The sequence below is a fragment of the Balaenoptera borealis genome, assembly GCF_965194805.1.
Source record: "Balaenoptera borealis genome assembly, contig: HAP1_SCAFFOLD_1037, whole genome shotgun sequence".
Taxonomy (NCBI): domain Eukaryota; kingdom Metazoa; phylum Chordata; class Mammalia; order Artiodactyla; family Balaenopteridae; genus Balaenoptera; species Balaenoptera borealis.
The window spans coordinates 132,863-159,981 of NW_028123174.1; positions in this window are offsets into that span (position 1 = coordinate 132,863).

Sequence of the window (27,119 nt, forward strand, 5' to 3'; positions counted from 1 at the left end):
TTAAAGACAAAGAAAAATTATTGAAAGCAGCAAGGGAACAACGACAAATAACATACAAGGGAACTCCCATAAGCTTAACAGCTGATTTCTCAGCAGAAACTCTACAAGCCAGAAGGGAGTGGCATGATATACTTAAAGTGATGAAAGGGAAGAACCTACAACCAAGATTACTCTACCCGGCAAGGATCTCATTTAGATTTGATGGAGAAATCAAAAGCTTTACAGACAAGCAAAAGCTACGAGAATTCAGCACCACCAAACCAGCTCTACAACAAATGCTAAAGGAACTTCTCTAAGTGGGAAACACAAGAGAAGAAAAGGACCTACAAAAACAAACCCCAAACAATTAAGAAAATGGTCATAGGAACATACATATCGATAATTACCTTAAACGTGAATGGATTAAATGCCCCAACCAAAAGACACAGACTGGCTGAATGGATACAAAAACAAGACCCATATATATGCTGTCTACAAGAGACCCACTTTAGACCTAGGGACACATACAGACTGAAAGTGAGGGGATGGAAAAAGATATTCCATGCAAATGGAAATCAAAAGAAAGCTCGAGTAGCTATACTCATATCAGATAAAATAGACTTTAAAATAAAGAATGTTACAAGAGACAAGGAAGGACACTACATAATGATCAAGGGATCAATCCAAGAAGAAGATATAACAATTATAAATATATATGCACCCAACATAGGAGCACCTCAATACATAAGGCAACTGCTAACAGCTATAAAAGAGGAGATCGACAGTAACACAATCATAGTGGGGGACTTTAACACCTCACTTACACCAATGGACAGATCATCCAAAATGAAAATGAATAAGGAAACAGAAGCTTTAAATGACACAATAGACCAGTTAGATTTAATTGATATTTATAGGACATTCCATCCAAAAACAGCAGATTACACGTTCTTCTCAAGTGCGCACGGAACATTCTCCAGGATAGATCACATCTTGGGTCACAAATCAAGCCTCAGTAAATTTAAGAAAATTGAAATCATATCAAGCATCTTTTCGGACCACAACGCTATGAGATTAGAAATGAATTACCGGGAAAAAAACGTAAAACAGACAAACACATGGAGGCTAAACAATACGTTACTAAATAACCAAGAGATCACTGAAGAAATCAGAGAGGAAATCAAAAAATACCTAGAGACAAATGACAATGAAAACACGACGACCCAAAACCTATGGGATGCAGCAAAAGCAGTTCTAAGAGGGAAGTTTGTAGCTATACAAGCCTATCTCAAGAAACAAGAAAAATCTCAAGTAAACAATCTAACCTTACACCTAAAGAAACTAGAGAAAGAAGAACAAACAAAACCCAAAGTTAGCAGAAGGAAAGAAATCATAAAGATCAGAGCAGAAATAAATGAAATAGAAACAAGGAAAACAATAGCAAAGATTAATAAAACTAAAAGTTGGTTCTTTGAGAAGATAAACAAAATTGATAAGCCATTAGCCAGACTCATCAAGAAAAAGAGGGAGAGGACTCAAATCAATAAAATCAGAAATGAAAAAGGAGAAGTTACAACAGACACCGCAGAAATACAAAGCATCCTAAGAGACTACTACAAGCAACTTTATGCCAATAAAATGGACAACCTGGAAGAAATGGACACATTTTTAGAAAGGTATAACCTTCCAAGACTGAACCAGGAAGAAACAGAAAATATGAACAGACCAATCACAAGTAATGAAATTGAAACTGTGATTAAAAATCTTCCAACAAACAAAAGTCCAGGACCAGATGGCTTCACAGGTGAATTCTATCAAACATTTAGAGAAGAGCTAACACCTATCCTTCTCAAACTCTTCCAAAAAATTGCAGAGGAAGGAACACTCCCAAACTCATTCTATGAGGCCACCATCACCCTGATACCAAAACCAGACAAAGACACTACAAAAAAAGAAAATTACAGACCAATATCACTGATGAATATAGATGCAAAAATCCTCAACAAAATACTAGCAAACAGAATCCAACAACACATTAAAAGGATCATACACCACGATCAAGTGGGATTTATCCCAGGGATGCAAGGATTCTTCAATATACGCAAATCAATCAATGTGATACACCATATTAACAAATTGAAGAAGAAAAACCATATGATCATCTCAATAGATGCAGAAAAAGCTTTTGACAAAATTCAACACCCATTTATGATAAAAACTCTCCAGAAAGTGGGCATAGAGGGAACCTACCTCAACATAATAAAGGCCATATATGACAAACCCACAGCAAACATCATTCTCAATGGTGAAAAACTGAAAGCATTTCCTCTAAGATCAGGAACGAGACACGATGTCCACTCTCACCACTATTATTCAACATAGTTCTGGAAGTCCTAGCCACGGCAATCAGAGAAGAAAAAGAAATAAAAGGAATACAAATTGGAAAAGAAGAAGTAAAACTGTCACTGTTTGCGGATGACATGATACTATACATAGAGAATCCTAAAACTGCCACCAGAAAACTGCTAGAGCTAATGAATGAATATGGTAAAGTTGCAGGATACAAAATGAATGCACAGAAATCTCTTGCATTCCTATACACCAATGATGAAAAATCTGAAAGAGAAATTATGGAAACACTCCCATTTACCATTGGAACAAAAAGAATAAAACACCTAGGAATAAACCTACCTAGGGAGACAAAAGACCTGTATGCAGAAAACTATAAGACACTGATGAAAGAAATTAAAGATGATACCAACAGATGGAGAGATATACCATGTTCTTGGATTGGAAGAATCAACATTGTGAAAATGAGTATACTACCCAAAGCAATCTACAGATTCAATGCAATCCCTATCAAATTACCAATGGCATTTTTTACGGAGCTAGAACAAATCATCTTAAAATTTGTATGGAGACACAAAAGACCCTGAATAGCCAAAGCAGTCTTGAGGGATAAAAATGGAGCTGGAGGAATCAGACTCCCTGACTTCAGACTATACTACAAAGCTACAGTAATCAAGACAATATGGTACTGGCACAAAAACAGAAACATAGATCAATGGAACAAGATAGAAAGCCCAGAGATTAACCCACGCACCTATGGTCAACTAATCTATGACAAAGGAGGCAAAGATATACAATGGAGAAAAGACAGTCTCTTCAATAAGTGGTGCTGGGAAAACTGGACAGCTACATGTAAAAGAATGAAATTAGAATACTCCCTAACACCATACACAAAAATAAACTCAAAATGGATTAGAGACCTAAATATAAGACCGGACACTATAAAACTCTTAGAGGAAAACATAGGAAGAACACTCTTTGACATCAATCACAGCAAGATCTTTTTTGATCCACCTCCTAGAGTAATGGAAATAAAAACAAAAATAAACAAATGGGACCTAATGAAACTTCAAAGCTTTTGCACAGCAAAGGAAACCATAAACAAGACGAAAAGACAACCCTCGGAATGGGAGAAAATATTTGCAAACGAATCAACGGACAAAGGATTAATCTCCAAAATATATAAACAGCTCATTCAGCTCAATATTAAAGAAACAAACACCCCAATCCAAAAATGGGCAGAAGACCTAAATAGACATTTCTCCAAAGAAGACATACAGACGGCCACGAAGCACATGAAAAGATGCTCAACATCGCTAATTATTAGAGAAATGCAAATCAAAACTACAAGGAGGTATCACCTCACTCCTGTTAGAATGGGCATCATCAGAAAATCTACAAACAACAAATGCTGGAGAGGGTGTGGAGAAAAGGGAAACCTCTTGCACTGTTGGTGGGAATGTAAATTGATACAGCCACTATGGAGAACAATATGGAGGTTCCTTAAAAAACTAAAAATAGAATTACCATATGACCCAGCAATCCCACTACTGAGCATATACCCAGAGAAAACCGTAATTCAAAAAGACACATGCACCCGAATGTTCATTGCAGCACTATTTACAATAGCCAGGTCATGGAAGCAACCTAAATGCCCATCAACAGACGAATGGATAAAGAAGTTGTGGTACATATATACAATGGAATATTACTCAGCCATATAAAGGAACGAAATTGAGTCATTTGTTGAGAAGTGGATGGATCTAGAGACTGTCATACAGAGTGAAGTAAGTCAGAAAGAGAAAAACAAATATCGTATATTAATGCATGTATGTGGAACCTAGAAAAATGGTACAGATGAGCTGGTTTGCAGGGCAGAAGTTGAGACACAGATGTAGAGAATGGACATATGGACACCAAGGGGGGAAAACTGCAGTGGGGTGGGGATGGTGGTGTGCTGAATTGGGCGATTGGGATTGACATGTATACACTGATGTGTATAAAATTGATGCCTAATAAAAACCTGCAGTATAAAAAAACAAACAAACAAAACAACTAATACTAAACTTTCATTGGGTTATTTGTATGGAAATATGTTAATATAAATGTTTCAGACATTACATGAAATTTCTAAAAATCTTATATTTGTATTTGTATGGAAATATGTATGGAAATATGTTAATATAAATGTTTCAGACATTACATGAAATTTCTAAAAATCTTATATGTTCTGGTATAATGTTATAAGTAATAATCCTAGTTATTACTTTAAAATGTATATCTCAGAAATAACTAATTTTCTGGTCAACTGCATTATTATGAACTTTCATCACATCTTTAAGTGTGGTCATTTTTAAATCTTTTCTCATTTACAGACAGTTCTGGGTGTAGTCTGATGCTTTTGCAAATATGTTCCTATTAAAGGGTTTCATCTTCAAGAAATTCATGGAAAAGACTCTGACAAGTACAGGTTTCTGGTAACTGACTGTACTGCTGAACTGAATGAATAAGCATTTTCAGAACTCTAATGAAAAACTGATGAACTCAAAAAAGTGCTAACAAAAGATCAAGATGAAAAAAAATTTAATTACATGGGACTGAGTGAACTGATGAGGATGAGTATAATTTTTGTGACTTTCTGTCTGAATTTAAAAAAAAATCCCACAAGGACTCAGAGGCAAAGAATATACAAATCAATTTTCACTGCAAAGTAAAGGAGCTGTTACAGTGGAGGATTACTGGACTGAATGTCAATATTATGACATAGTATGAGTGTGTTTCAGGTTTGGTAATTGCAATCATTGTTGCTTTTGTTGTGGTCATCCATGTACAATGCTTAGTGTCAGTCTATTTATCTCTTGTAAAAATAAAATACACTGTGTGTGTGTGAAAAAAAATGTCAACAAGCAATAGGTGCTGAAGAAGTTGTGGAGAAAAGCGTAACCTCTCGGTCTAAGTGGGATGTAAACTGCTAACGGCCAAATAATAGGAACAGGACGGCAGTGCATTTAAAGGTAAAAATTGAGTCACCATATGATCTGGAAGGCCCACTATTGGGCCTGTCACCTGTGAAAGCCAGAATCAAAAAGGAACAGGATGGAAAACCGTGTAATGCAGCAGTATTTACAACAGCCAAGACATGGAAGCAAACAAAATGTCCATCAACAGATAAATGGACAAAGAAGAAGTGGTACACATACCAAATGGAATAGTAGCCTCGGGAAAAAAATGAACAATGCCGTTTTCAGGACTACAGATGAGCCTAGAAATAATCATATTAGGTTAAGTAAGTCAAGAGGGAATGACAAATATCCTATGATACCATGTATACATGTTATCCTAAGATTGCTACCAATAAACATATTTCCACAGAAAAAGACACTCACAGACTTATAAAACAAACAAATGCTTAGCCAAAATGAAAGGTGGGAGGATGGATAAATTAGGACTATGGGGCTAACATAGATATACTAATGTATGTTAAACGTATATAAACATATAACATATAAACTATATGAATTATATACTCACCAATACATATAAAATATATAATGACAAAACACCTACCAAATACCAAGGGAGGTCTACTCAACATTCTGTAATAACATACAAGGTAACAGAATCCGAAGATGAACAGACATATGTATGAATCATTGAGCAGATTCTGTACAGCCAGAAAACCACAACACTCTAATCAAATTTACTCCGATAAGAAATAGAAATTAAATTTAAAAAACAAACAAAAGTAAGGTGACATAAACTTCTGGGGGCTTGTCCCAACACATTCCATTCTAATTTACAACCTTGGAACACTACCTCCAGGAAGATCTTTTGCACTAGTAAAAAGAGTTGAGAACGTAATAATGCTGCCGCCTTGTGGCTGTTTCCCACAACAGCAGCTTTAAACCAGGTGCTAATGGTTGCTTAATAGTCACAAGGACTGCAGGGCTGTAAATGACACCTATCCTCAACAAATGCCCTGGGGTAGGGAATAGGCAAGAAAATTCAACACATGAAAATTGTTCAAGAAGTCAATATGAAGAGGGAAGTTGTAGTCACTCTTTAAAAAAAAAGAAAAAGAAAAAAAAGGACATGCCTAAAGCTCAGTATAAGGAATTATTAGCCACATGCAAATGCAACGTAAAAAAGGTTTCAGCTCACACCAATCAAATGACCATCAGCAAAAATTCTGCAAACTATAAATGCTGAAGGGCTTTTAGAGAACTCTGTACCTTCTAGCTGCTGGTGGAATGTAAAGTGGTAACAGCACTAACAAAAACTGAATGGAGCTGCCTTAAAAGGTAAAAATTAAGCTGCCATATGATGCGGAAGGGCACCTTTTTGGCCTATAACCTAAGACCACAAGAATCGGAAAGACAGAGGCTGGCAAATGTGCACTCCAGCAATATTGAAAGAGCCAAGACATGGAAGCAAAAAAAAGGTCCATAATCAGATGAATGTACAAAGAAGAAGTGGTATATGGACAGAATGGAATATCAGTCACGAAAAAAAATAAAAGAATGGCATATGCAGCACCACAGAGGAGCCTAGAAATAATCACACAACGTGAAGTAAGTCAGAATGAGAAAGACAAATGCCCTATGATGTCCCTTATGTTATCTGAAAATTCATAAAAATGAACATATTTCCATAGAGAAAGGCAATCTCAGATTGAGAAGACAAACTTATGGTTAAGCCAAAGAAAACGTGTGAGGAATGGATAAATTAGGATATTGGGTTAACACACATATACTAATACATTTAAACTATCTAATCCCCAAAGACCTACGGAATACCAAAAGTGGTCTACTCAACACTCTGTAACAACCTACATGGAAAAGGACCCAAAGATCAATAGATATATGTATATGTGTAAATGAACAAGATTCTGTACCCTAGAAAAAAAGACATTTTTCAATCAAATTTGCTCTGATAAAAACTACAACTTAAAGAAACGAACAAGAATTACGGAGGCTAAAACTTATGGGGGTTTGTCCTGGCACATTCCACTCTAATCTGCAACCTAAAAGCACAACTTGCAGCAAGGTTCTGTTTCCCTAGCAAGCAGAGTTGGCAATGTAGAGATGCTGCCACACTAAGGCCGTTTCCTCAAACAGCAGCTTTAAATCTACTGCTAATGGTCACTAATATTCACAAGGACTGCAGGGCTGTAAATGACTCATGCCCTCAAAAAATGTCCTGGGGTAGGGAAAGGCCAAAAAAATCCAAAAGCGGCAAATTTTTCAAGAAGGCAATTTGAAGTTGTAACATTAGCTGAATCTTAAAAAAAAATGAAAAGCACATTGATAAACACAAAACATCAGGAATTATTAGATGCATGCAAATCCAATCTACACTAAGGTATCACCTCACACCAGTCAGAATGACCATCAGCAAAAAGTCAACAAACAATAGATGCTGAAGAAGTTGTGGAGAATAGCGTACCCTCTCGGTCTAACTGGGATGTAATCTGGTAATGGCCAATAATAGGAACAGAATGGCAGAGTGTTTAAATGTAAAAATTGAGTCACCATATGATCCGGAAGGCCCACTATTGTGCCTTTCACCTGTAAAAGCGAGAATCAAAAAGTCACGGGATGGAAAATTATGTACTGCAGCAGTACTTACAATAGCCAAGATATGGAAGCAAACAAAATGTCCATCAACAGATAAATGGACACAGAAGAAGTGGTACACATATCGAATGGAAGAGTAGCCTCGGGAAAAAAATGAACAATGCCGTTTTCAGGACTACACATGAGCCTAGAAATAATCATATTAGCTTAAGTAAGTCAAGAGGGAATGATAAATATCCTATGATATCTTGTATACATGTTAGCCTAAGGTTGCTACCAATAAACATATTTCCACAGAAAAAGACACTCACAGACTTATAAAACAAACTAATGGTTAGCCAAAATGAAAGGTGGGAGGATGGATAAATTAGGACTATGGGGCTAACATAGATATACTAATGTATGTTAAATGTATATAAACATATAACATATAAACCTTATGAATTATATACTCACCAATACATATAAAATATATAAAGACAAAACACCTACCAAATACCAAGGGAGGTCTACTCAACTTTCTGTAATAACATACAAGGTAACAGGATCCGAAGATGAACAGACATATGTATGAATCATTGAGCAGATTCTGTACAGCCAGAAAACCACAACACTCTAATCAAATTTACTCCGATAAGAAATAGAAATTAAATTTAAAAAACAAACATAAGTAAGGTGACATAAACTTCTGGGGGCTTGTCCCAGCACATTCCACTCTAATTTACAACCTTGGAACACTACTTTCAGGAAGACTCTTTTGCACTAGTAACAAGCGTTGAGAACGTAATAATGCTGCCGCCTTGTGGTTGTTTCCCATAACAGCAGCTTTAAACCAAGTGCTAATGGTTGCTTAATAGTCACAAGGACTGCAGGGCTGTAAATGACACCTGCCCTCAACAAATGCCCTGGGGTAGGGAATAGGCAAGAAAATTCTACACATTACAACTTTTTCAAGAAGTCAATACGAAGAGGGAAGTTGTAGTCACTCTTTAAAAAAGAAGGAAAAGAAAAAAGAGGACATGCCTAAAGTTCAGTATAAGGAATTATTAGCCACATGCAAATCCAACGTGAAAACGTTTCAGCTCACACCAGTCAAATGACCATCAGCAAAAAGTCTACAAACTATAAATGCTAAGGGCTTTTAGAGAACTCTGTAATTTCTAGATGCTGGTGGAATGTAAAGTGGTAACAGCACTAACGAAAACTGAACGGAGCTGCTTTAAAACGTAAAAATTGAGCTACCATATGATGCGGCAGGGCACCTTTTGGGCCTATAACCTAAGACCACAAGAATCGGAAAGACAGAGGCAGGCAAATGTGCACTGCAGCAATACTGAAATAGCCAAGACATGGAAACACAAAAAAGGTCCATAATCAGATGAATGGACAAAGAAGAAGTGGTAATATGGACAGAATGGAATATCCGTCACGGAAAAAAATAAAAGAATGGCATATGCAGCACCACAGAGGAGCCTAGAGATAATCACACAACGTGAAGTAAGTCAGAATGAGAAAGACAAATGCCCTATGATGTCCCTTATGTTATCTGAAAATTCATAAAAATGAACATATTTCCATAGAGAAAGGCAATCTCAGATTGAGAAGACAAACTTATGGTTAAGCCAAAGAAAACGTGTGAGGAATGGATAAATTAGGATATTGGGGTTAACACACATATACTAATACATATAAAATATATAATCCCCAAAGACCTATGGAATACCAAGAGTGGTCTACTCAACACTCTGTAACAACCTACATGGAAAAGGACCCAAAGATCAATAAATATAGGTATATGTGTAAATGAACAAGATTCTGTACTCCTACAAAAAAAAATTTTTTTTCAATCAAATTTGCTCTGATAAAAACTACAACTTAAAGAGACAGACAAGAATTACGGAGGTTAAACTTATGGGGGTTTGTCCTGGCACATTCCACTCTAATCTGCAACCTAAAACCACAACTTGCAGCGAAGTTCTGTTTCCCTAGCAAGCAGAGTTGGCAACGTAGAAATCCTGCCACCCAAAAGCCGTTTCCTCAAACAGCAGCTTTAAATCTACTGCTAATGGTCACTAATATTCACAAGGACTGCAGGGCTGTAAATGACTCATGCCCTCAAAAAATGTCCTGGGGAAGGGAATGGCCAAAAAAATCCAAACGCAGCAAATTTTTCAAGAAGGCAGTTAGAAGTTGTACGTTTCGCTCAATCTTAAAAAAAAAGTGAAAAGGACACTGATAAACGCAAAACATCAGGAAATATGAGACGCATGCAAATCCAATCTACACAAAGGTATCACCTCACACCAGTCAGAATGACCATCAGCAAAAAGTCTACAAACAATAGATGTTGAAGAAGTTGTGGAGAATAGCGTAACCTCTCGGTCTAAGTGGGATGTAAACTGGTAACGGCCAATAATAGGAACAGAATGGCAGCGCATTTAAAGGTAAAAATTGAGTCACCATATGATCCGGAAGTCCCACTATTGGGCCTTTCACCTGTGAAAGTCAGAATCAAAAAGACACGGGATGGGGCTTCCCTGGTGGTGCAGTGGTTGAGAGTCTGCCTGCCAAGGCAGGGGCCACGGGTTCGATCCCTGGTCTGGGAGGATCCCGCATGCCGCGGAGCAATTGGGCCCGTGAGCCAAAGCTGCTGAGCCTGCGCATCTGGAGCCTGTGCTCCGCAGCGGGAGAGGCCGCGATGGTGGGAGGCCCGCGCACCGTGATGAGGAGTGGCCCCCACTTGCCGCAACTGGAGAAAGCCCTCGCACAGAAACAAGGAACCAGCACAGCCAAAAATAAATAAATAAATAAATTAATTAATTAAAAAAAAAATCTTAAAAAAAAAAAGACACGGGATGGAAAATCGTGTATTGCAGCAGTATTTACAATAGCCAAGACATGGAAGCAAACAAAATGTCCATCAACAGATAAATGGACACAGAAGAAGTGGTACACATACCGAATGGAAGAGTAGCCTCGGGAAAAAAATGAACAATGCCGTTTTCAGGACTACACATGAGCCTAGAAATAATCATATTAGCTTAAGTAAGTCAAGAGGGAATGATAAATATCCTATGATATCTTGTATACATGTTAGCCTAAGGTTGCTACCAATAAACATATTTTCACAGAAAAAGACACTCACAGACTTATAAAACAAACTAATGGTTAGCCAAAATGAAAGGTGGGAGGATGGATAAATTAGGACTATGGGGCTAACATAGATATACTAATGTATGTTAAATGTATATAAACATATAACATATAAACCATATGAATTATATACTCACCAATACATATAAAATATATAAAGACAAAACACCTACCAAATACCAAGGGAGGTCTACTCAACTTTCTGTAATAACATACAAGGTAACAGGATCCGAAGATGACCAGACATATGTATGAATCATTGAGCAGATTCTGTACAGCCAGAAAACCACAACACTCTAATCAAATTTACTCCGATAAGAAATAGAAATTAAATTTAAAAAACAAACATAAGTAAGGTGACATAAACTTCTGGGGGCTTGTCCCAGCACATTCCACTCTAATTTACAACCTTGGAACACTACTTTCAGGAAGACTCTTTTGCACTAGTAACAAGCGTTGAGAACGTAATAATGCTGCCGCCTTGTGGTTGTTTCCCATAACAGCAGCTTTAAACCAAGTGCTAATGGTTGCTTAATAGTCACAAGGACTGCAGGGCTGTAAATGACACCTGCCCTCAACAAATGCCCTGGGGTAGGGAATAGGCAAGAAAATTCTACACATTACAACTTTTTCAAGAAGTCAATACGAAGAGGGAAGTTGTAGTCACTCTTTAAAAAAGAAGGAAAAGAAAAAAGAGGACATGCCTAAAGTTCAGTATAAGGAATTATTAGCCACATGCAAATCCAACGTGAAAACGTTTCAGCTCACACCAGTCAAATGACCATCAGCAAAAAGTCTACAAACTATAAATGCTAAGGGCTTTTAGAGAACTCTGTAATTTCTAGATGCTGGTGGAATGTAAAGTGGTAACAGCACTAACGAAAACTGAACGGAGCTGCTTTAAAACGTAAAAATTGAGCTACCATATGATGCGGCAGGGCACCTTTTGGGCCTATAACCTAAGACCACAAGAATCGGAAAGACAGAGGCAGGCAAATGTGCACTGCAGCAATACTGAAATAGCCAAGACATGGAAACACAAAAAAGGTCCATAATCAGATGAATGGACAAAGAAGAAGTGGTAATATGGACAGAATGGAATATCCGTCACGGAAAAAAATAAAAGAATGGCATATGCAGCACCACAGAGGAGCCTAGAGATAATCACACAACGTGAAGTAAGTCAGAATGAGAAAGACAAATGCCCTATGATGTCCCTTATGTTATCTGAAAATTCATAAAAATGAACATATTTCCATAGAGAAAGGCAATCTCAGATTGAGAAGACAAACTTATGGTTAAGCCAAAGAAAACGTGTGAGGAATGGATAAATTAGGATATTGGGGTTAACACACATATACTAATACATATAAAATATATAATCCCCAAAGACCTATGGAATACCAAGAGTGGTCTACTCAACACTCTGTAACAACCTACATGGAAAAGGACCCAAAGATCAATAAATATAGGTATATGTGTAAATGAACAAGATTCTGTACTCCTACAAAAAAAAATTTTTTTTCAATCAAATTTGCTCTGATAAAAACTACAACTTAAAGAGACAGACAAGAATTACGGAGGTTAAACTTATGGGGGTTTGTCCTGGCACATTCCACTCTAATCTGCAACCTAAAACCACAACTTGCAGCGAAGTTCTGTTTCCCTAGCAAGCAGAGTTGGCAACGTAGAAATCCTGCCACCCAAAAGCCGTTTCCTCAAACAGCAGCTTTAAATCTACTGCTAATGGTCACTAATATTCACAAGGACTGCAGGGCTGTAAATGACTCATGCCCTCAAAAAATGTCCTGGGGAAGGGAATGGCCAAAAAAATCCAAACGCAGCAAATTTTTCAAGAAGGCAGTTAGAAGTTGTACGTTTCGCTCAATCTTAAAAAAAAAGTGAAAAGGACACTGATAAATGCAAAACATCAGGAAATATGAGACGCATGCAAATCCAATCTACACAAAGGTATCACCTCACACCAGTCAGAATGACCATCAGCAAAAAGTCTACAAACAATAGATGTTGAAGAAGTTGTGGAGAATAGCGTAACCTCTCGGTCTAAGTGGGATGTAAACTGGTAACGGCCAATAATAGGAACAGAATGGCAGCGCATTTAAAGGTAAAAATTGAGTCACCATATGATCCGGAAGTCCCACTATTGGGCCTTTCACCTGTGAAAGTCAGAATCAAAAAGACACGGGATGGGGCTTCCCTGGTGGTGCAGTGGTTGAGAGTCTGCCTGCCAAGGCAGGGGCCACGGGTTCGATCCCTGGTCTGGGAGGATCCCGCATGCCGCGGAGCAATTGGGCCCGTGAGCCAAAGCTGCTGAGCCTGCGCATCTGGAGCCTGTGCTCCGCAGCGGGAGAGGCCGCGATGGTGGGAGGCCCGCGCACCGTGATGAGGAGTGGCCCCCACTTGCCGCAACTGGAGAAAGCCCTCGCACAGAAACAAGGAACCAGCACAGCCAAAAATAAATAAATAAATAAATTAATTAATTTAAAAAAAAATCTTAAAAAAAAAAAGACACGGGATGGAAAATCGTGTATTGCAGCAGTATTTACAATAGCCAAGACATGGAAGCAAACAAAATGTCCATCAACAGATAAATGGACACAGAAGAAGTGGTACACATACCGAATGGAAGAGTAGCCTCGGGAAAAAAATGAACAATGCCGTTTTCAGGACTACACATGAGCCTAGAAATAATCATATTAGCTTAAGTAAGTCAAGAGGGAATGATAAATATCCTATGATATCTTGTATACATGTTAGCCTAAGGTTGCTACCAATAAACATATTTTCACAGAAAAAGACACTCACAGACTTATAAAACAAACTAATGGTTAGCCAAAATGAAAGGTGGGAGGATGGATAAATTAGGACTATGGGGCTAACATAGATATACTAATGTATGTTAAATGTATATAAACATATAACATATAAACCATATGAATTATATACTCACCAATACATATAAAATATATAAAGACAAAACACCTACCAAATACCAAGGGAGGTCTACTCAACTTTCTGTAATAACATACAAGGTAACAGGATCCGAAGATGACCAGACATATGTATGAATCATTGAGCAGATTCTGTACAGCCAGAAAACCACAACACTCTAATCAAATTTACTCCGATAAGAAATAGAAATTAAATTTAAAAAACAAACATAAGTAAGGTGACATAAACTTCTGGGGGCTTGTCCCAGCACATTCCACTCTAATTTACAACCTTGGAACACTACTTTCAGGAAGACTCTTTTGCACTAGTAACAAGCGTTGAGAACGTAATAATGCTGCCGCCTTGTGGTTGTTTCCCATAACAGCAGCTTTAAACCAAGTGCTAATGGTTGCTTAATAGTCACAAGGACTGCAGGGCTGTAAATGACACCTGCCCTCAACAAATGCCCTGGGGTAGGGAATAGGCAAGAAAATTCTACACATTACAACTTTTTCAAGAAGTCAATACGAAGAGGGAAGTTGTAGTCACTCTTTAAAAAAGAAGGAAAAGAAAAAAGAGGACATGCCTAAAGTTCAGTATAAGGAATTATTAGCCACATGCAAATCCAACGTGAAAACGTTTCAGCTCACACCAGTCAAATGACCATCAGCAAAAAGTCTACAAACTATAAATGCTAAGGGCTTTTAGAGAACTCTGTAATTTCTAGATGCTGGTGGAATGTAAAGTGGTAACAGCACTAACGAAAACTGAACGGAGCTGCTTTAAAACGTAAAAATTGAGCTACCATATGATGCGGCAGGGCACCTTTTGGGCCTATAACCTAAGACCACAAGAATCGGAAAGACAGAGGCAGGCAAATGTGCACTGCAGCAATACTGAAATAGCCAAGACATGGAAACACAAAAAAGGTCCATAATCAGATGAATGGACAAAGAAGAAGTGGTAATATGGACAGAATGGAATATCCGTCACGGAAAAAAATAAAAGAATGGCATATGCAGCACCACAGAGGAGCCTAGAGATAATCACACAACGTGAAGTAAGTCAGAATGAGAAAGACAAATGCCCTATGATGTCCCTTATGTTATCTGAAAATTCATAAAAATGAACATATTTCCATAGAGAAAGGCAATCTCAGATTGAGAAGACAAACTTATGGTTAAGCCAAAGAAAACGTGTGAGGAATGGATAAATTAGGATATTGGGGTTAACACACATATACTAATACATATAAAATATATAATCCCCAAAGACCTATGGAATACCAAGAGTGGTCTACTCAACACTCTGTAACAACCTACATGGAAAAGGACCCAAAGATCAATAAATATAGGTATATGTGTAAATGAACAAGATTCTGTACTCCTACAAAAAAAAATTTTTTTTCAATCAAATTTGCTCTGATAAAAACTACAACTTAAAGAGACAGACAAGAATTACGGAGGTTAAACTTATGGGGGTTTGTCCTGGCACATTCCACTCTAATCTGCAACCTAAAACCACAACTTGCAGCGAAGTTCTGTTTCCCTAGCAAGCAGAGTTGGCAACGTAGAAATCCTGCCACCCAAAAGCCGTTTCCTCAAACAGCAGCTTTAAATCTACTGCTAATGGTCACTAATATTCACAAGGACTGCAGGGCTGTAAATGACTCATGCCCTCAAAAAATGTCCTGGGGAAGGGAATGGCCAAAAAAATCCAAACGCAGCAAATTTTTCAAGAAGGCAGTTAGAAGTTGTACGTTTCGCTCAATCTTAAAAAAAAAGTGAAAAGGACACTGATAAACGCAAAACATCAGGAAATATGAGACGCATGCAAATCCAATCTACACAAAGGTATCACCTCACACCAGTCAGAATGACCATCAGCAAAAAGTCTACAAACAATAGATGTTGAAGAAGTTGTGGAGAATAGCGTAACCTCTCGGTCTAAGTGGGATGTAAACTGGTAACGGCCAATAATAGGAACAGAATGGCAGCGCATTTAAAGGTAAAAATTGAGTCACCATATGATCCGGAAGTCCCACTATTGGGCCTTTCACCTGTGAAAGTCAGAATCAAAAAGACACGGGATGGGGCTTCCCTGGTGGTGCAGTGGTTGAGAGTCTGCCTGCCAAGGCAGGGGCCACGGGTTCGATCCCTGGTCTGGGAGGATCCCGCATGCCGCGGAGCAATTGGGCCCGTGAGCCAAAGCTGCTGAGCCTGCGCATCTGGAGCCTGTGCTCCGCAGCGGGAGAGGCCGCGATGGTGGGAGGCCCGCGCACCGTGATGAGGAGTGGCCCCCACTTGCCGCAACTGGAGAAAGCCCTCGCACAGAAACAAGGAACCAGCACAGCCAAAAATAAATAAATAAATAAATTAATTAATTAAAAAAAAAATCTTAAAAAAAAAAAGACACGGGATGGAAAATCGTGTATTGCAGCAGTATTTACAATAGCCAAGACATGGAAGCAAACAAAATGTCCATCAACAGATAAATGGACACAGAAGAAGTGGTACACATACCGAATGGAAGAGTAGCCTCGGGAAAAAAATGAACAATGCCGTTTTCAGGACTACACATGAGCCTAGAAATAATCATATTAGCTTAAGTAAGTCAAGAGGGAATGATAAATATCCTATGATATCTTGTATACATGTTAGCCTAAGGTTGCTACCAATAAACATATTTTCACAGAAAAAGACACTCACAGACTTATAAAACAAACTAATGGTTAGCCAAAATGAAAGGTGGGAGGATGGATAAATTAGGACTATGGGGCTAACATAGATATACTAATGTATGTTAAATGTATATAAACATATAACATATAAACCATATGAATTATATACTCACCAATACATATAAAATATATAAAGACAAAACACCTACCAAATACCAAGGGAGGTCTACTCAACTTTCTGTAATAACATACAAGGTAACAGGATCCGAAGATGACCAGACATATGTATGAATCATTGAGCAGATTCTGTACAGCCAGAAAACCACAACACTCTAATCAAATTTACTCCGATAAGAAATAGAAATTAAATTTAAAAAACAAACATAAGTAAGGTGACATAAACTTCTGGGGGCTTGTCCCAGCACATTCCACTCTAATTTACAACCTTGGAACACTACTTTCAGGAAGACTCTTTTGCACTAGTAACAAGCGTTGAGAACGTAATAATGCTGCCGCCTTGTGGTTGTTTCCCATAACAGCAGCTTTAAACCAAGTGCTAATGGTTGCTTAATAGTCACAAGGACTGCAGGGCTGTAAATGACACCTGCCCTCAACAAATGCCCTGGGGTAGGGAATAGGCAAGAAAATTCTACACATTACAACTTTTTCAAGAAGTCAATACGAAGAGGGAAGTTGTAGTCACTCTTTAAAAAAGAAGGAAAAGAAAAAAGAGGACATGCCTAAAGTTCAGTATAAGGAATTATTAGCCACATGCAAATCCAACGTGAAAACGTTTCAGCTCACACCAGTCAAATGACCATCAGCAAAAAGTCTACAAACTATAAATGCTAAGGGCTTTTAGAGAACTCTGTAATTTCTAGATGCTGGTGGAATGTAAAGTGGTAACAGCACTAACGAAAACTGAACGGAGCTGCTTTAAAACGTAAAAATTGAGCTACCATATGATGCGGCAGGGCACCTTTTGGGCCTATAACCTAAGACCACAAGAATCGGAAAGACAGAGGCAGGCAAATGTGCACTGCAGCAATACTGAAATAGCCAAGACATGGAAACACAAAAAAGGTCCATAATCAGATGAATGGACAAAGAAGAAGTGGTAATATGGACAGAATGGAATATCCGTCACGGAAAAAAATAAAAGAATGGCATATGCAGCACCACAGAGGAGCCTAGAGATAATCACACAACGTGAAGTAAGTCAGAATGAGAAAGACAAATGCCCTATGATGTCCCTTATGTTATCTGAAAATTCATAAAAATGAACATATTTCCATAGAGAAAGGCAATCTCAGATTGAGAAGACAAACTTATGGTTAAGCCAAAGAAAACGTGTGAGGAATGGATAAATTAGGATATTGGGGTTAACACACATATACTAATACATATAAAATATATAATCCCCAAAGACCTATGGAATACCAAGAGTGGTCTACTCAACACTCTGTAACAACCTACATGGAAAAGGACCCAAAGATCAATAAATATAGGTATATGTGTAAATGAACAAGATTCTGTACTCCTACAAAAGAAAAATTTTTTTCAATCAAATTTGCTCTGATAAAAACTACAACTTAAAGAGACAGACAAGAATTACGGAGGTTAAACTTATGGGGGTTTGTCCTGGCACATTCCACTCTAATCTGCAACCTAAAACCACAACTTGCAGCGAAGTTCTGTTTCCCTAGCAAGCAGAGTTGGCAACGTAGAAATCCTGCCACCCAAAAGCCGTTTCCTCAAACAGCAGCTTTAAATCTACTGCTAATGGTCACTAATATTCACAAGGACTGCAGGGCTGTAAATGACTCATGCCCTCAAAAAATGTCCTGGGGAAGGGAATGGCCAAAAAAATCCAAACGCAGCAAATTTTTCAAGAAGGCAGTTAGAAGTTGTACGTTTCGCTCAATCTTAAAAAAAAAGTGAAAAGGACACTGATAAACGCAAAACATCAGGAAATATGAGACGCATGCAAATCCAATCTACACAAAGGTAATCACCTCACACCAGTCAGAATGACCATCAGCAAAAAGTCTACAAACAATAGATGTTGAAGAAGTTGTGGAGAATAGCGTAACCTCTCGGTCTAAGTGGGATGTAAACTGGTAACGGCCAATAATAGGAACAGAATGGCAGCGCATTTAAAGGTAAAAATTGAGTCACCATATGATCCGGAAGTCCCACTATTGGGCCTTTCACCTGTGAAAGTCAGAATCAAAAAGACACGGGATGGGGCTTCCCTGGTGGTGCAGTGGTTGAGAGTCTGCCTGCCAAGGCAGGGGCCACGGGTTCGATCCCTGGTCTGGGAGGATCCCGCATGCCGCGGAGCAATTGGGCCCGTGAGCCAAAGCTGCTGAGCCTGCGCATCTGGAGCCTGTGCTCCGCAGCGGGAGAGGCCGCGATGGTGGGAGGCCCGCGCACCGTGATGAGGAGTGGCCCCCACTTGCCGCAACTGGAGAAAGCCCTCGCACAGAAACAAGGAACCAGCACAGCCAAAAATAAATAAATAAATAAATTAATTAATTTAAAAAAAAATCTTAAAAAAAAAAAGACACGGGATGGAAAATCGTGTATTGCAGCAGTATTTACAATAGCCAAGACATGGAAGCAAACAAAATGTCCATCAACAGATAAATGGACACAGAAGAAGTGGTACACATACCGAATGGAAGAGTAGCCTCGGGAAAAAAATGAACAATGCCGTTTTCAGGACTACACATGAGCCTAGAAATAATCATATTAGCTTAAGTAAGTCAAGAGGGAATGATAAATATCCTATGATATCTTGTATACATGTTAGCCTAAGGTTGCTACCAATAAACATATTTTCACAGAAAAAGACACTCACAGACTTATAAAACAAACTAATGGTTAGCCAAAATGAAAGGTGGGAGGATGGATAAATTAGGACTATGGGGCTAACATAGATATACTAATGTATGTTAAATGTATATAAACATATAACATATAAACCATATGAATTATATACTCACCAATACATATAAAATATATAAAGACAAAACACCTACCAAATACCAAGGGAGGTCTACTCAACTTTCTGTAATAACATACAAGGTAACAGGATCCGAAGATGACCAGACATATGTATGAATCATTGAGCAGATTCTGTACAGCCAGAAAACCACAACACTCTAATCAAATTTACTCCGATAAGAAATAGAAATTAAATTTAAAAAACAAACATAAGTAAGGTGACATAAACTTCTGGGGGCTTGTCCCAGCACATTCCACTCTAATTTACAACCTTGGAACACTACTTTCAGGAAGACTCTTTTGCACTAGTAACAAGCGTTGAGAACGTAATAATGCTGCCGCCTTGTGGTTGTTTCCCATAACAGCAGCTTTAAACCAAGTGCTAATGGTTGCTTAATAGTCACAAGGACTGCAGGGCTGTAAATGACACCTGCCCTCAACAAATGCCCTGGGGTAGGGAATAGGCAAGAAAATTCTACACATTACAACTTTTTCAAGAAGTCAATACGAAGAGGGAAGTTGTAGTCACTCTTTAAAAAAGAAGGAAAAGAAAAAAGAGGACATGCCTAAAGTTCAGTATAAGGAATTATTAGCCACATGCAAATCCAACGTGAAAACGTTTCAGCTCACACCAGTCAAATGACCATCAGCAAAAAGTCTACAAACTATAAATGCTAAGGGCTTTTAGAGAACTCTGTAATTTCTAGATGCTGGTGGAATGTAAAGTGGTAACAGCACTAACGAAAACTGAACGGAGCTGCTTTAAAACGTAAAAATTGAGCTACCATATGATGCGGCAGGGCACCTTTTGGGCCTATAACCTAAGACCACAAGAATCGGAAAGACAGAGGCAGGCAAATGTGCACTGCAGCAATACTGAAATAGCCAAGACATGGAAACACAAAAAAGGTCCATAATCAGATGAATGGACAAAGAAGAAGTGGTAATATGGACAGAATGGAATATCCGTCACGGAAAAAAATAAAAGAATGGCATATGCAGCACCACAGAGGAGCCTAGAGATAATCACACAACGTGAAGTAAGTCAGAATGAGAAAGACAAATGCCCTATGATGTCCCTTATGTTATCTGAAAATTCATAAAAATGAACATATTTCCATAGAGAAAGGCAATCTCAGATTGAGAAGACAAACTTATGGTTAAGCCAAAGAAAACGTGTGAGGAATGGATAAATTAGGATATTGGGGTTAACACACATATACTAATACATATAAAATATATAATCCCCAAAGACCTATGGAATACCAAGAGTGGTCTACTCAACACTCTGTAACAACCTACATGGAAAAGGACCCAAAGATCAATAAATATAGGTATATGTGTAAATGAACAAGATTCTGTACTCCTACAAAAAAAAATTTTTTTTCAATCAAATTTGCTCTGATAAAAACTACAACTTAAAGAGACAGACAAGAATTACGGAGGTTAAACTTATGGGGGTTTGTCCTGGCACATTCCACTCTAATCTGCAACCTAAAACCACAACTTGCAGCGAAGTTCTGTTTCCCTAGCAAGCAGAGTTGGCAACGTAGAAATCCTGCCACCCAAAAGCCGTTTCCTCAAACAGCAGCTTTAAATCTACTGCTAATGGTCACTAATATTCACAAGGACTGCAGGGCTGTAAATGACTCATGCCCTCAAAAAATGTCCTGGGGAAGGGAATGGCCAAAAAAATCCAAACGCAGCAAATTTTTCAAGAAGGCAGTTAGAAGTTGTACGTTTCGCTCAATCTTAAAAAAAAAGTGAAAAGGACACTGATAAACGCAAAACATCAGGAAATATGAGACGCATGCAAATCCAATCTACACAAAGGTATCACCTCACACCAGTCAGAATGACCATCAGCAAAAAGTCTACAAACAATAGATGTTGAAGAAGTTGTGGAGAATAGCGTAACCTCTCGGTCTAAGTGGGATGTAAACTGGTAACGGCCAATAATAGGAACAGAATGGCAGCGCATTTAAAGGTAAAAATTGAGTCACCATATGATCCGGAAGTCCCACTATTGGGCCTTTCACCTGTGAAAGTCAGAATCAAAAAGACACGGGATGGGGCTTCCCTGGTGGTGCAGTGGTTGAGAGTCTGCCTGCCAAGGCAGGGGCCACGGGTTCGATCCCTGGTCTGGGAGGATCCCGCATGCCGCGGAGCAATTGGGCCCGTGAGCCAAAGCTGCTGAGCCTGCGCATCTGGAGCCTGTGCTCCGCAGCGGGAGAGGCCGCGATGGTGGGAGGCCCGCGCACCGTGATGAGGAGTGGCCCCCACTTGCCGCAACTGGAGAAAGCCCTCGCACAGAAACAAGGAACCAGCACAGCCAAAAATAAATAAATAAATTAATTAATTAATTAAAAAAAAAAATCTTAAAAAAAAAAAGACACGGGATGGAAAATCGTGTATTGCAGCAGTATTTACAATAGCCAAGACATGGAAGCAAACAAAATGTCCATCAACAGATAAATGGACACAGAAGAAGTGGTACACATACCGAATGGAAGAGTAGCCTCGGGAAAAAAATGAACAATGCCGTTTTCAGGACTACACATGAGCCTAGAAATAATCATATTAGCTTAAGTAAGTCAAGAGGGAATGATAAATATCCTATGATATCTTGTATACATGTTAGCCTAAGGTTGCTACCAATAAACATATTTTCACAGAAAAAGACACTCACAGACTTATAAAACAAACTAATGGTTAGCCAAAATGAAAGGTGGGAGGATGGATAAATTAGGACTATGGGGCTAACATAGATATACTAATGTATGTTAAATGTATATAAACATATAACATATAAACCATATGAATTATATACTCACCAATACATATAAAATATATAAAGACAAAACACCTACCAAATACCAAGGGAGGTCTACTCAACTTTCTGTAATAACATACAAGGTAACAGGATCCGAAGATGACCAGACATATGTATGAATCATTGAGCAGATTCTGTACAGCCAGAAAACCACAACACTCTAATCAAATTTACTCCGATAAGAAATAGAAATTAAATTTAAAAAACAAACATAAGTAAGGTGACATAAACTTCTGGGGGCTTGTCCCAGCACATTCCACTCTAATTTACAACCTTGGAACACTACTTTCAGGAAGACTCTTTTGCACTAGTAACAAGCGTTGAGAACGTAATAATGCTGCCGCCTTGTGGTTGTTTCCCATAACAGCAGCTTTAAACCAAGTGCTAATGGTTGCTTAATAGTCACAAGGACTGCAGGGCTGTAAATGACACCTGCCCTCAACAAATGCCCTGGGGTAGGGAATAGGCAAGAAAATTCTACACATTACAACTTTTTCAAGAAGTCAATACGAAGAGGGAAGTTGTAGTCACTCTTTAAAAAAGAAGGAAAAGAAAAAAGAGGACATGCCTAAAGTTCAGTATAAGGAATTATTAGCCACATGCAAATCCAACGTGAAAACGTTTCAGCTCACACCAGTCAAATGACCATCAGCAAAAAGTCTACAAACTATAAATGCTAAGGGCTTTTAGAGAACTCTGTAATTTCTAGATGCTGGTGGAATGTAAAGTGGTAACAGCACTAACGAAAACTGAACGGAGCTGCTTTAAAACGTAAAAATTGAGCTACCATATGATGCGGCAGGGCACCTTTTGGGCCTATAACCTAAGACCACAAGAATCGGAAAGACAGAGGCAGGCAAATGTGCACTGCAGCAATACTGAAATAGCCAAGACATGGAAACACAAAAAAGGTCCATAATCAGATGAATGGACAAAGAAGAAGTGGTAATATGGACAGAATGGAATATCCGTCACGGAAAAAAATAAAAGAATGGCATATGCAGCACCACAGAGGAGCCTAGAGATAATCACACAACGTGAAGTAAGTCAGAATGAGAAAGACAAATGCCCTATGATGTCCCTTATGTTATCTGAAAATTCATAAAAATGAACATATTTCCATAGAGAAAGGCAATCTCAGATTGAGAAGACAAACTTATGGTTAAGCCAAAGAAAACGTGTGAGGAATGGATAAATTAGGATATTGGGGTTAACACACATATACTAATACATATAAAATATATAATCCCCAAAGACCTATGGAATACCAAGAGTGGTCTACTCAACACTCTGTAACAACCTACATGGAAAAGGACCCAAAGATCAATAAATATAGGTATATGTGTAAATGAACAAGATTCTGTACTCCTACAAAAGAAAAATTTTTTTCAATCAAATTTGCTCTGATAAAAACTACAACTTAAAGAGACAGACAAGAATTACGGAGGTTAAACTTATGGGGGTTTGTCCTGGCACATTCCACTCTAATCTGCAACCTAAAACCACAACTTGCAGCGAAGTTCTGTTTCCCTAGCAAGCAGAGTTGGCAACGTAGAAATCCTGCCACCCAAAAGCCGTTTCCTCAAACAGCAGCTTTAAATCTACTGCTAATGGTCACTAATATTCACAAGGACTGCAGGGCTGTAAATGACTCATGCCCTCAAAAAATGTCCTGGGGAAGGGAATGGCCAAAAAAATCCAAACGCAGCAAATTTTTCAAGAAGGCAGTTAGAAGTTGTACGTTTCGCTCAATCTTAAAAAAAAAGTGAAAAGGACACTGATAAACGCAAAACATCAGGAAATATGAGACGCATGCAAATCCAATCTACACAAAGGTAATCACCTCACACCAGTCAGAATGACCATCAGCAAAAAGTCTACAAACAATAGATGTTGAAGAAGTTGTGGAGAATAGCGTAACCTCTCGGTCTAAGTGGGATGTAAACTGGTAACGGCCAATAATAGGAACAGAATGGCAGCGCATTTAAAGGTAAAAATTGAGTCACCATATGATCCGGAAGTCCCACTATTGGGCCTTTCACCTGTGAAAGTCAGAATCAAAAAGACACGGGATGGGGCTTCCCTGGTGGTGCAGTGGTTGAGAGTCTGCCTGCCAAGGCAGGGGCCACGGGTTCGATCCCTGGTCTGGGAGGATCCCGCATGCCGCGGAGCAATTGGGCCCGTGAGCCAAAGCTGCTGAGCCTGCGCATCTGGAGCCTGTGCTCCGCAGCGGGAGAGGCCGCGATGGTGGGAGGCCCGCGCACCGTGATGAGGAGTGGCCCCCACTTGCCGCAACTGGAGAAAGCCCTCGCACAGAAACAAGGAACCAGCACAGCCAAAAATAAATAAATAAATAAATTAATTAATTTAAAAAAAAATCTTAAAAAAAAAAAGACACGGGATGGAAAATCGTGTATTGCAGCAGTATTTACAATAGCCAAGACATGGAAGCAAACAAAATGTCCATCAACAGATAAATGGACACAGAAGAAGTGGTACACATACCGAATGGAAGAGTAGCCTCGGGAAAAAAATGAACAATGCCGTTTTCAGGACTACACATGAGCCTAGAAATAATCATATTAGCTTAAGTAAGTCAAGAGGGAATGATAAATATCCTATGATATCTTGTATACATGTTAGCCTAAGGTTGCTACCAATAAACATATTTTCACAGAAAAAGACACTCACAGACTTATAAAACAAACTAATGGTTAGCCAAAATGAAAGGTGGGAGGATGGATAAATTAGGACTATGGGGCTAACATAGATATACTAATGTATGTTAAATGTATATAAACATATAACATATAAACCATATGAATTATATACTCACCAATACATATAAAATATATAAAGACAAAACACCTACCAAATACCAAGGGAGGTCTACTCAACTTTCTGTAATAACATACAAGGTAACAGGATCCGAAGATGACCAGACATATGTATGAATCATTGAGCAGATTCTGTACAGCCAGAAAACCACAACACTCTAATCAAATTTACTCCGATAAGAAATAGAAATTAAATTTAAAAAACAAACATAAGTAAGGTGACATAAACTTCTGGGGGCTTGTCCCAGCACATTCCACTCTAATTTACAACCTTGGAACACTACTTTCAGGAAGACTCTTTTGCACTAGTAACAAGCGTTGAGAACGTAATAATGCTGCCGCCTTGTGGTTGTTTCCCATAACAGCAGCTTTAAACCAAGTGCTAATGGTTGCTTAATAGTCACAAGGACTGCAGGGCTGTAAATGACACCTGCCCTCAACAAATGCCCTGGGGTAGGGAATAGGCAAGAAAATTCTACACATTACAACTTTTTCAAGAAGTCAATACGAAGAGGGAAGTTGTAGTCACTCTTTAAAAAAGAAGGAAAAGAAAAAAGAGGACATGCCTAAAGTTCAGTATAAGGAATTATTAGCCACATGCAAATCCAACGTGAAAACGTTTCAGCTCACACCAGTCAAATGACCATCAGCAAAAAGTCTACAAACTATAAATGCTAAGGGCTTTTAGAGAACTCTGTAATTTCTAGATGCTGGTGGAATGTAAAGTGGTAACAGCACTAACGAAAACTGAACGGAGCTGCTTTAAAACGTAAAAATTGAGCTACCATATGATGCGGCAGGGCACCTTTTGGGCCTATAACCTAAGACCACAAGAATCGGAAAGACAGAGGCAGGCAAATGTGCACTGCAGCAATACTGAAATAGCCAAGACATGGAAACACAAAAAAGGTCCATAATCAGATGAATGGACAAAGAAGAAGTGGTAATATGGACAGAATGGAATATCCGTCACGGAAAAAAATAAAAGAATGGCATATGCAGCACCACAGAGGAGCCTAGAGATAATCACACAACGTGAAGTAAGTCAGAATGAGAAAGACAAATGCCCTATGATGTCCCTTATGTTATCTGAAAATTCATAAAAATGAACATATTTCCATAGAGAAAGGCAATCTCAGATTGAGAAGACAAACTTATGGTTAAGCCAAAGAAAACGTGTGAGGAATGGATAAATTAGGATATTGGGGTTAACACACATATACTAATACATATAAAATATATAATCCCCAAAGACCTATGGAATACCAAGAGTGGTCTACTCAACACTCTGTAACAACCTACATGGAAAAGGACCCAAAGATCAATAAATATAGGTATATGTGTAAATGAACAAGATTCTGTACTCCTACAAAAGAAAAATTTTTTTCAATCAAATTTGCTCTGATAAAAACTACAACTTAAAGAGACAGACAAGAATTACGGAGGTTAAACTTATGGGGGTTTGTCCTGGCACATTCCACTCTAATCTGCAACCTAAAACCACAACTTGCAGCGAAGTTCTGTTTCCCTAGCAAGCAGAGTTGGCAACGTAGAAATCCTGCCACCCAAAAGCCGTTTCCTCAAACAGCAGCTTTAAATCTACTGCTAATGGTCACTAATATTCACAAGGACTGCAGGGCTGTAAATGACTCATGCCCTCAAAAAATGTCCTGGGGAAGGGAATGGCCAAAAAAATCCAAACGCAGCAAATTTTTCAAGAAGGCAGTTAGAAGTTGTACGTTTCGCTCAAT